Genomic DNA, 10,387 nt, shown 5'->3' on the forward strand with positions numbered 1-10,387 from the left:
CACAGAAAGCAGGAAAGATCAAACTGAAAATGAACAAATTCAGCAAGGAAGAAAGTTATTAAGACAAACTATGGCATTTACAAACTCAGGATTCAAAACTCATAAGAAAACTTCCCAACCTCACGTGTGACCATTCACAAGCCTAGTGGGAAAGTCAAGTAAAAATAATTAAAAGTTAAAGGACAGAAAAACATATATCATGCAAAAACACTAATCAGAAGAAAGTTCAAGTGGCTACAGTAATATCAGACCAAGGAGACCTCTGAACAACAACAAAAAGTTATCAGGGGAAAAAGGAGACAACACAGTGCACCAAGAAGACACAACAATCCTACGTGTGTGTGTGTGTGTGTGGAGATAACAGAGTTTCAACATACAGTAAGTAAACACTAACAGAAACAAAGGAGAGAGACAAATCCACAATCAGAGCTGAAAACTTCTAACATGCCTCTCAGTGACTGACAGATCTAGTACACAGAAAAACCAGCAAGGATACAGAAAAAGCGCACACCACCCTCAACCAACTGGATCTGATATTTAACGAACCCTCCACCCAACAACAGCAAGATATTACACATACTTGTTCTCAGGGCGTATAAAACATTTACTAAGGATGACCATATTCTGGGCCATAAAATGAGTCTCAATAAATCTAAAGGGACTTGAGTCACACAGAAGATCTTGAGAAAAATCCCCAAAATACTTGAAAACTAAACATACATCTAATCAACCTACGGGTCAAAGAAGAAATCAAAAGGAAAATTACAAAATACCTTGATTGGATAAAAATGAAAACAACACATGAAAATTTGGAGAATGCCACTAAAGTAATACTTAGCAATAAATTCACAGCACTAAACATCTAGGTGAGAAAAAAGAGCTCAGATTAATGACTTCAGCTTCCACCTTGAGAAAACGGATAAAGAAGAGCAAATTAAATACAAAGACAGACCAAAAAAGAAAATAATAAAAATCAGAGCAGAAACCTCTGACACACGAAAGAGAACATCAGTGAAACCAAAGACTAGTGCACTGAGAAGATCGGAAAAACGGACACAAACAAGTCCACTCTGACTAATCAGTAAAGAGTTAAGATGCAAATCACTGATATTTGGGAATAAGAAAGGTGAAATGACTACAAAGTTTACAGATACTGAAAGGATGATAAGTGAATATCCCAAAAAATATTTTACAATAAACTTGACAACCTAGCTGAAATTTCTTGAAAAAATATGAACCATCAAAACTCACTCAAGAAGAAACAAATGACCTGACCAGCCCTGTATCTATCAAAGAAATTAAATTCGTAGTTTAAAATCTTCCCATAAAGATAACTACAGGAACAGACGGTTTCACTGGTGAGCTCCACCAAACATTTAAGAAAAAAATATCAATTCTGTCACAAACTGATCTGGGAAGTAGGAAAACACTTTTGAACTTGTCCTAAGAAGTCAGCATTACCCTGGAACCAAGATCAGAGACAAAGACACTTCTTTAAAAATTAGAGAAAAACAGACCAGTGTCCCTCATAAACATAAATGAAAAAATTCTCAATAAACCTCTAGCAAATTGACTAATAAAAAGAACAATATATCCTGACCAAGTAGGATTTAGTCCAAGAAGGCAAAATTGGCTTAAACATTTGAACATGAATGAAAACAATCACATTAACAAGCTAAGAAAGAAAAACCATGTGATCACTCCAATACATGCAAAAAGGATTTAGCAAAACCCCATATCCATTCCTGATAAAAACCTTCAGCAAACTAGGGAAAGAAGTAATCTTTTACACCCTTTTATAGAGCATCTGCGAAAAATCCACACCCAGCATCACACTAACTGGTCAAAGTCTAGGTGCCTCCCCCAGGAAAGGGGGCAAACAAGAACGTGTACTCTCACTATTTCTGGCCAACATTTTGCTGAAGTGTAAAAGAAGCAAACGGCATCTAGACTGATAAGGAAAAGGTGAAACCATCTTTTTGCAGATGTCATAATTGTGTATACAGAAAAATCTGAAGCTTATAAAAAAGATATCAAAACTCTAGTTTAGCAAGGTTACAAGATACAAGATCAATAAACAAAAATCAACTGTATTTCTATATACTAGCAACAAATAACCAGACATTAAAATTATAAATGAAATATTTAGTGATAAATCTGACAAAAGATGTGCAAGACTTCTACACTAAAATTACAAAACACTGCTGAAAGAAAGTTAAAGAAAACCTGCATAAATGGAGAGGTGTACTTTGCTCATAGGTAGAAGATTCAATTTATTTAGCTATCTATTCTCCCAAACTGATCTAAAGAGCCAAAAATATCCCAGTCAAAATCTTAAGACTTTTTTGTTAGAAATTGACAACTGATTCTTAAGTTTATATGGAAATTCAAAAGACCAAGAACAATCAACACAACTTTGATAAAGAATAAAGTTGAAGGACTAACATTACCTGATTTAAAGACTTACTATGAAGCTATGGTAATCAAGGCAGTGAGGTATCTGCATGAAGATAAGACAAACAGATCCATAGAAAAGAGTTTGGAATTAGATCCATACACATAAGGATACTGATTTGTGACAAAGGTGCCAACGCAACTCAGAAAATAAAGGATAGTCCCTTTCAACAAAAGGTACGGGAACAATTTGATATCCACAGGCCAAAAAATGAACTCTTTGATCCATACTTGTACCATATAGAAAAATTAACTCAAAATAGAACTCAGATCTAAACATAAAACATAAGGTTATAAAACTAGAAGAGAACCCGAGACAAAATCCTTGTGACCACGGATTAAGCAAAGATTCTTCAGATAAGACACCAAAAGCACAATTTCCATAGAAGAAAAATTTGATATTTTAGGCCTCGACAAAATTAAAAACTGCTCTTTGAAAGAGACTCTTTAAGATAATAGAAAGATAAGCCATACATGGGACTTGAAAATCTCATATTTGATAGAGGGCTTATTTCTAGAATATTAAAACCTCTCCAAGTTTAACTTAAAAAACTATTTCTAAAAATGCACCGAAAATTTGAAGAGGCATTTCACTGAAGATTTACAATAGCAAAGAAGTGTATGAAAAGATGCTTAACACCACTACTTATCAGAGAAATGCAAACTAGAACTACAAAGAGTTACCTATGAGAATGTCCCAATGCCCAAACCCCACCTATTAGAATGACCATACCAAGTGTTGGTGAGCATGGAGAGGAACTGACACTTTCATACACCGCTAGTGGGAATGCAAAATGACATGACCGACTTCAGAAAACAGTGTGGCATTCTCTTAAAAAATAAAACATATGCCTGCCATTATGATCAAGCCCTCCCACTGAAGGTTTACATTCCTAGATACGCCCACAGAGCAACTCCTATGTCGGTGTTTATAGTAGTGTAACTCTTAACAACCCCAAACTAGAAATAACACAAACATTCATTAACATGCAAACTGATAAGCAAACTGTGGTATATCCATAAAATAGCATACTACTCAGCAATAAAAAGGAATAAACTGTTAATAAATACCAGTGGTGAATCTCATAATAATTTTGCAGAGTAAAAGAAACTACATCTTGATTGTGGAGATTTTATGGGTTTATACATATGTGCAGTTTACTGTGTGTCATTTATACCTCTATAAAGCTGTTGATTTTTAAATGGTATACAGAAGTTGAATGAGCAAGTCTTGGTGAATCACTTGATGCAGTGGTGGGAGTAATTATAGCTGATTAAGACACCAAGGGTTTTTCATGAAATGAAATATTAATAAAAACACCAATTCCTCCACTACCTGGGCAAACTTCTTGAAGCACTGCATTGCACATTTGCTCAATGAGGAGACCACCATTTGGGCTTACTCTGAACGTTACACACCAACCTGGCCACACTTTCCAAGGTTTAGTTCTGCTTGTTTATTTCTACTCCACATAGCAGCCACTAAGACTGCAATCACTCAACTTAAGAACTGCTCATTTGTTCAATGGCTAATTGCTGATTACTTATCTTGACTAAGGCTCTGAATTAGAGCCTAAAAAATAAGTGCAGAAAGAAAGAGTTAGTCGCTCAGTTGTGTCCGACTCTTTGCGACCCCATGGACTGTAGCCCGCCAGGCTCCTCTGTCCATGGGATTTCCCGGGCAAGAATACTGGAGTGGGTTGCCATTTCCTTCTCCAGGGGATCTTCCTGACCCAGGGATCGAACCTGGATCTCTTGCATTGCAGGTGGATTCTTTACCATCTGAGCCACCAGAGAAGCCCAAAGTAAGCATAATCGACCTTAAACTACCTTCTCCTTGTCCATCCCCAGCACATTACCCACTCCTCCAACCCCCAAATAATTATGCCACCTGGTGGCACTCACTCACTCAACGTGGCCTCTGGCATCCCTCTTCCCTTGTAATCCATTTGTTCTTTCATCCAGTAGTCATCAGAATGCCATGGATGAGTTGTGACCTCATCCTCCGCCTGTCAATATCCCACCATGCTTAATTCCACAGCAGGGAGTTTTACTTGAAAGACATATGCATCCTCTCTGAGCTCCCTTTTGTTCAGGGTCCCCTAGAAGTGTCCTCTTTTTGCTTTGTTCCATTTAAAGCCCTGACAGCCCGGGCTAAGTGCAGTGTGACCTGCCGTCTACGATATGGGGTAATCTGTGGAGGGAAATGCTTATGAACAAGGGCCCAGCAGGGTCTTGGCACACAGCAACCCGGCAGCTGCCACAACCAGCTCCCAGGTGTCCCAAGTTCCCTCCCTCCAGAGAAGCACACAGGGATCTCTTGCGCTAGTGAGCTAAGCCTGCCCTTCCTTATGGTCAAGTTATTCAAATACCATATCTGGGGTTCGGAAGTATTGTTTTCTTCCGTTTTCCATTGTACTAGGCGTTTTTGTGGGCTTGCCTCCAAGTCTAAACAGTTTCTGAAAGAGAATGTGTTTACAACAGCCAGCGACCAGCTCAACCGCCACCAGTCACTTCTCTTGCAGGCTTCCTGGGCAGGGTTCTCCGGCCACGGCACTCGTCAAATAATGCCGCGAAATAACCCCAGCCTTAGGATGCCACTTTGTGATAAGGGGAAAGAGGATCCCCAAGGATGGACACCAGAGGCCAGATGGATCAGAAACCTCTCATTTCAGAAATGGAAAGGAAAATGTCTTGGGTAGAACTTTCTTTTGAACAGCTCCTGAAGAAGAGGGAGGAAGTGGACACTCCACTCTGCGAGGCGACTCAGGGACTGTGAGCGTCGGAAGCGTGCTGGTGCTGCTGGGGCCCACAAGCCTCTCCCCAGCAACAACCGGCGTGCCAGCCGCTTTCAGCACGGCTTCCTACGCCATACCCGCCTTTGAATTTCACACCAATTAAGTCATTCGTTCAAGGTCACTCGGCTTACTAAGTGACCACTGCCAGAATTCTAACAGCCACCGAGAGCTTTGGAACCCAAGGGTTACAGAATCTGAGAACGTAAGGGCTGGAGGGGACCACGGAGATGACACAGTCCAACCCCTGCCGCTGCTTTCGAGAGAGGTGAGCTGCACTGGGTCACAGGGTGAGGGGCAGGCTCCAGACCGTCATGGCTCCCACTCGGTCCAAACTACAGCAACCAGCATTTTGGAGGTTTCTCAAGGATGAAGAAAAGCCTGAGAAAAAGGCCTGGAGAGCATAAGCTTGGCTTTGGTGGGGGCGGGGGAGGTCGGTGGGGAGGCTCTGTGACTTCCAAGCCCCCCAGTCTTCACCTTCTTTTTACCTCCTCTGCCTTCCCTCTCCTGGTCACACTCGCCCAGCAATCAACTCCAGACAAAAGCACTGGCCAAGATGCAAATGGGCTTGTGCCCACAGCCACAGCTGTGACACTCATTTCACGCTTATCACCCTGCTGATCTACGCCTGGGGCTGATGTAGGCAAAGACTGCTTCCACTCCCATGCTCCTTATTACATCATGGAAATTTCCACCAAAAGGAAACACCACCACCACAGGGAAGGGGAGGCATGGCTCACAGACAGGCAGGTCTTGCTGCAGCCAACACTCCTGGGTCAGAGCTGAACCTCTGACCTCCACCATCTCCCCGCCAACCCCCTGGGAACCAAGCTGTCCCTCCCCACCACAAGGGAACCAAGCCAGGGTCCAGAACAATCTCCGTCTGCCTCAGCGGCCCAAGTTCATAAAGCAACAGTCCAGCCTGGCTTCTCCACACAGGGGTGCCCTGACCAGTTCCTGGTGGCTGCAAGGCAGAGTCTTTTTCTCACTGATTTATCTCAGGCAAACTTAACCTGTCAGTGGCCACTGACAATGGGCAAAGCTCAGGAGACAAAAAAAGATGAGGCACACACGGCCTTGACCTGAGTCCGACTTGGGAGACAGGTCACAGGGCCGCTGTGCTGGTGGACACGCAGTCTTCCACGACCCACGCACGTCTTCTCGTCCTGCCAGGGCTGTGGAAGGGATGCAGCGGTTATGGACACCAACTCCTGGCTGCTGGCGTTTTCTAACCACAGGGGGCCTGAGGAATGACTGTGGGACTTTTTATCCATGAGGAAGTGAGGCTCAGCAACAGCCTACTTAGGGTTGTAGGTCTGGGCAGCTTCTGATGCTTGCAAGGATCCTTCTCCCGTGACAGCACAGGTCCAGGACAGACTTGTAGAGATGGGAGTGCGGTTGACAAAACAACCTCAGCACACCCTACCTCCTACTGAAATCCACCATGGAGAGGCCACTCTGAAATTCAGACGAGAGGCTGTTCTAACTGTTGTTCAGTTTTTCAGTCATATCCATTTCTTTGCGACCCCATGGACTGCAGCATACCAGGCTTCCCTGTCCTTCACCATCTCCCAGCTTGCTCAAACTCATGGCCATTAAGTCGATGATGCCATCCAACCATCTCATCCTCTGTCACCCTCTTCTCCTCCTGCCCTAATCCTTCCCAGCATCAGAGTCTTTTCAAATGAGTTGGGCTGTTCACATCAGGTGGCCAAAGGATTGGAGCTTCAACATCAGGGCTGTTCTAAGGAAGGCGCCAGAAGAGGGGCTCCGTGCCTCCAGAGGACTCTGCCCCTCCTTTGCCCACAATGAGACCATCCACGTGGGCTGCTTGCCCTAAACCAGCTAGGCAGAGTCAGCACACAGACCCCCAACGTCACAACACGTGGTGACTCTTTCATCACCTCCATCCTCACAATAAGCTCCTCACTCAAGGAAGTTCAGAATTATGACTTAACTGCCTGGCCTAGACGGGCCCCAAAGCTGACATTCCAATAAGGGGGAGAAAAAGAAATCAAGTTCTCCAAATAGCTAGTTTTCTCTTTTCCCCATTTACTCTCATCAGTGATTAAGTCAATAAAGTGAACGGATTATTCTGGAAAAATCCAGTGTAGTAATCTGAAGTCTAATCGTAGTACACATTCCCAGCATCCTCAGACACGCACTCAGTGGCACCAGGGAAATGGCTCTGCACGCCAGGTAGACAGGGTAAGTACTGCCCTCACCTTCAACACAAAACCCAGTGGTGCTGCCACTTTGAGGCGTGTTTTTCCCACATGTGGTTCTAATTACAGGATTACTTTATCTGCAAGGTAGACAGGAGCTTCATCCCAGCCTCTCTCCTTTCTACAGAAAAGCACTAGGGTTTTATGCAGCACCAACTTGCAGAAGAAGCAGCCAGGAGATGATTGATACCAGGCACGGAGAGAAAGGGGCTTCCCTGGTGGCTCAGATGGTAGAGAATCTATCTGAAACGCAGGAGACCTGGGTTCGATCCCTGGGTCGGGAAGATCCCCTGGAGAAGGGAATGGCTACCCACTCCAGGATTCTGGCCTGGAGAATCCCATGGACAAAGGAGCCTGGCGGGCTAGAGTCTATGGGGTCACAACGAGTCAGACAGGACTGACTGACTAACACTTTAACTTTCAAGGAGAGAAAGGGCAAAAAACGGTCCAGTACATGAGTGCATTTCCCATCACAGAGCCCATGTTCCAAAGCTGGAGGAACAGAGGAGCCGTCTCGTGGGCAGAACTGCCCACGTGGTCTTGAAGGTGATAATTCACCCTCCTGGGTATTTCTGAAGACACTCGCTACAAAGCTCTCCACTACGAAACACCACAGAGACCAGAGAAGACTCCATCAACAAGGGCTTCCCCAGGACGGGCTGAGCCCAGCGCTACCAGGACACTCCAGCCCAGCCCAGTTTCTCGAGGGAGCCAGCAGCCCTGAGCGTCCTTTCGGCTCCTCCTGTCTAGGAGACGAGCCTGGGGACCACTCAGTCACCTCCCAACTCAAGGCTCAGCTGGCTGCCAGCCCCTGGCCCACGCAAGGGGCGGAGGGAAGAAACGTGCCTTCCTGCCATGCTCTTGTGTGGAAAGGGTGTATTTGGTTTTCATTTCACTTTTGTCTTCACCCTGCATTTACAAGTTTTCTAGAAAAAGTGCCTGCTTGAATGTGAGCTATGTTCTTTGTCTGTCTCTCTCAGACACAGCCACACACGCGCTCACAGCCTCCCCTTCCCCCGGCAGACGGGTGGAAATTTCCACTGCAGCGCAGCCGCTCACAGAGAGTGGGGTGGGCAAGGGGCGGGGGAGCAGGCTCTGGGGCGGGGGAGCAGGCTCTGCAGCGCGCAGCCTCGTCAAGCCTTTCTGAAGAGCAGAAAGAGACCCAAGCGAACGCCACAGGCCAGAGTGCATGAGCTAAAGCTTGCTGGACTCAGGCTTCCCTGAGGCAGGGGACTGTTCGCCTTCAAACCACCCTCTGTGTGGAAAAGCCCCCGTTTCTTTTGGTATCTATGGGGTCTCGTACATTTGAAAAACCACTAAACCTGCTGCAGGATGCTTACACGTCTTGGGACACTGCCACCGAAAAAGCAAGCGAGGCCAGAGCAGCCCTGCCTCGACACCCGTCGTGAAGCACCTCTACACACAAGAACGGGGTCAGGATGCTGGCCTGGGCCTGACGCTGGCCGCAAAGTGCAAAAACATGGAAACGTGAGCCAGTGGGAAAACTACAGGGGAGCATCAATCTCCGAGAGAGACAGAGGGTGCCAGCGCTCCTGGAGGATGCTGCAGACACATTTGGGGAGCGAGTCAGTAAAATTCCACTGATTCACCACAGGGCCAGTTATTTTTACCGCTCTGCTTACCCGTAAGTAGAAGGGCATCTTATATGTAGGCCAGCAGATCTCTGCTGTGAGCACCTACTCACCTCTCACAGCAGACGAGAACAGAGAAGAAGGGGCAGAGCGGCGGGAAAAGCCTCCCTGCCGGCTTAAGCATTCAGACACACGCGCTGGAGGCGGCCCAGCGGCACTGCAGTGAGATCAGACAGGGCAGAAGGCAGTCAAAGCCAACCGGGACGTGGGGGGGGGGCGGGGGAGTTCTTTTACACATGAGCACAGGCCCGATGCTGCCATATGGACCAGGGTTTCTTCTAAGGTTCCCTGTCCCACATGAGAAACCGCTCTGCGTCTCAGTCCAGCCCCATCTAGTGGAAAGAGAGCCTTAAGCCAGGCTGTATGGCCCGGCAGGAAGACGCCGTGCTGCTGCTGCAGGCAGAGGGTGAGGACAGATGCCAGGCCCCGGCACGGTACCTGCCCTTCTGGACAAGGGTCTAAATGAGCACTTACCCCCGTGGCTCCCTTCTGAGTATGTCATGCTGCACCCTTTTAGACACCAAGGAACACGGTTAAGAATTTTCCACAACACCAAACTTGCATTTCCCAGAAAGTCAACACGGATACAAAGGTGAGCGTGTGAAGGCACAGAGGAAAGAGAACGGGGGGCCCTCCTGAGAGACCCAGGCAAAGCCCGAGCTGGGACTAAATCCCAGGCCTTCTCAGACCTTCCCCACCCCACCCCCTCCACCCAGCTTCTAACCATGCTCCCGCCAGGGGGTTCTAGACACTGCCTGATGAAACAGGGCTGGGGGGCCAGGGGGCCAGGGGGCTGGGGGCTGGGGCTGGAAGCAGCCATCTAGAGAGCTGGTCCAGGAGACCCAGATTCCCCAGCCATCCCACCCGGGCCCAAACAGAGACAGGGCATCTGGTCAATGCCTCTCTGTTCCTAATTTCACATCACCGGGGGACAAAAATGACGTGTCCAACTCCACTGACCCTCAGAGATGATGAGTTTAAAACTAAGTTCCTATGGATCAGCCTGGGGAACTTAACCATCAAGTTGTTCCAGTGGGAAAATAGGTCCCCAGCTATAAACAATAAACTTACAAATCCCTGGAATGTAACCTGCTTCCAAAGTCAGGACTAAGTTAATATTTGGAATACAATGATTACATTTTGGGGGCCATAAACTGGTAGTATACTTGATATTATAATAAACACTGGCTACCACCTCCTCCTTTTGGAAAACTTCCCAAATAACCTAAAGAACCCCTACCTCTCCCACCTAAGTACTCTC

Source organism: Dama dama, chromosome 31 (genome assembly GCF_033118175.1).
Source record: "Dama dama isolate Ldn47 chromosome 31, ASM3311817v1, whole genome shotgun sequence".
In the NCBI taxonomy this organism is placed as follows: Eukaryota; Metazoa; Chordata; class Mammalia; order Artiodactyla; family Cervidae; genus Dama; species Dama dama.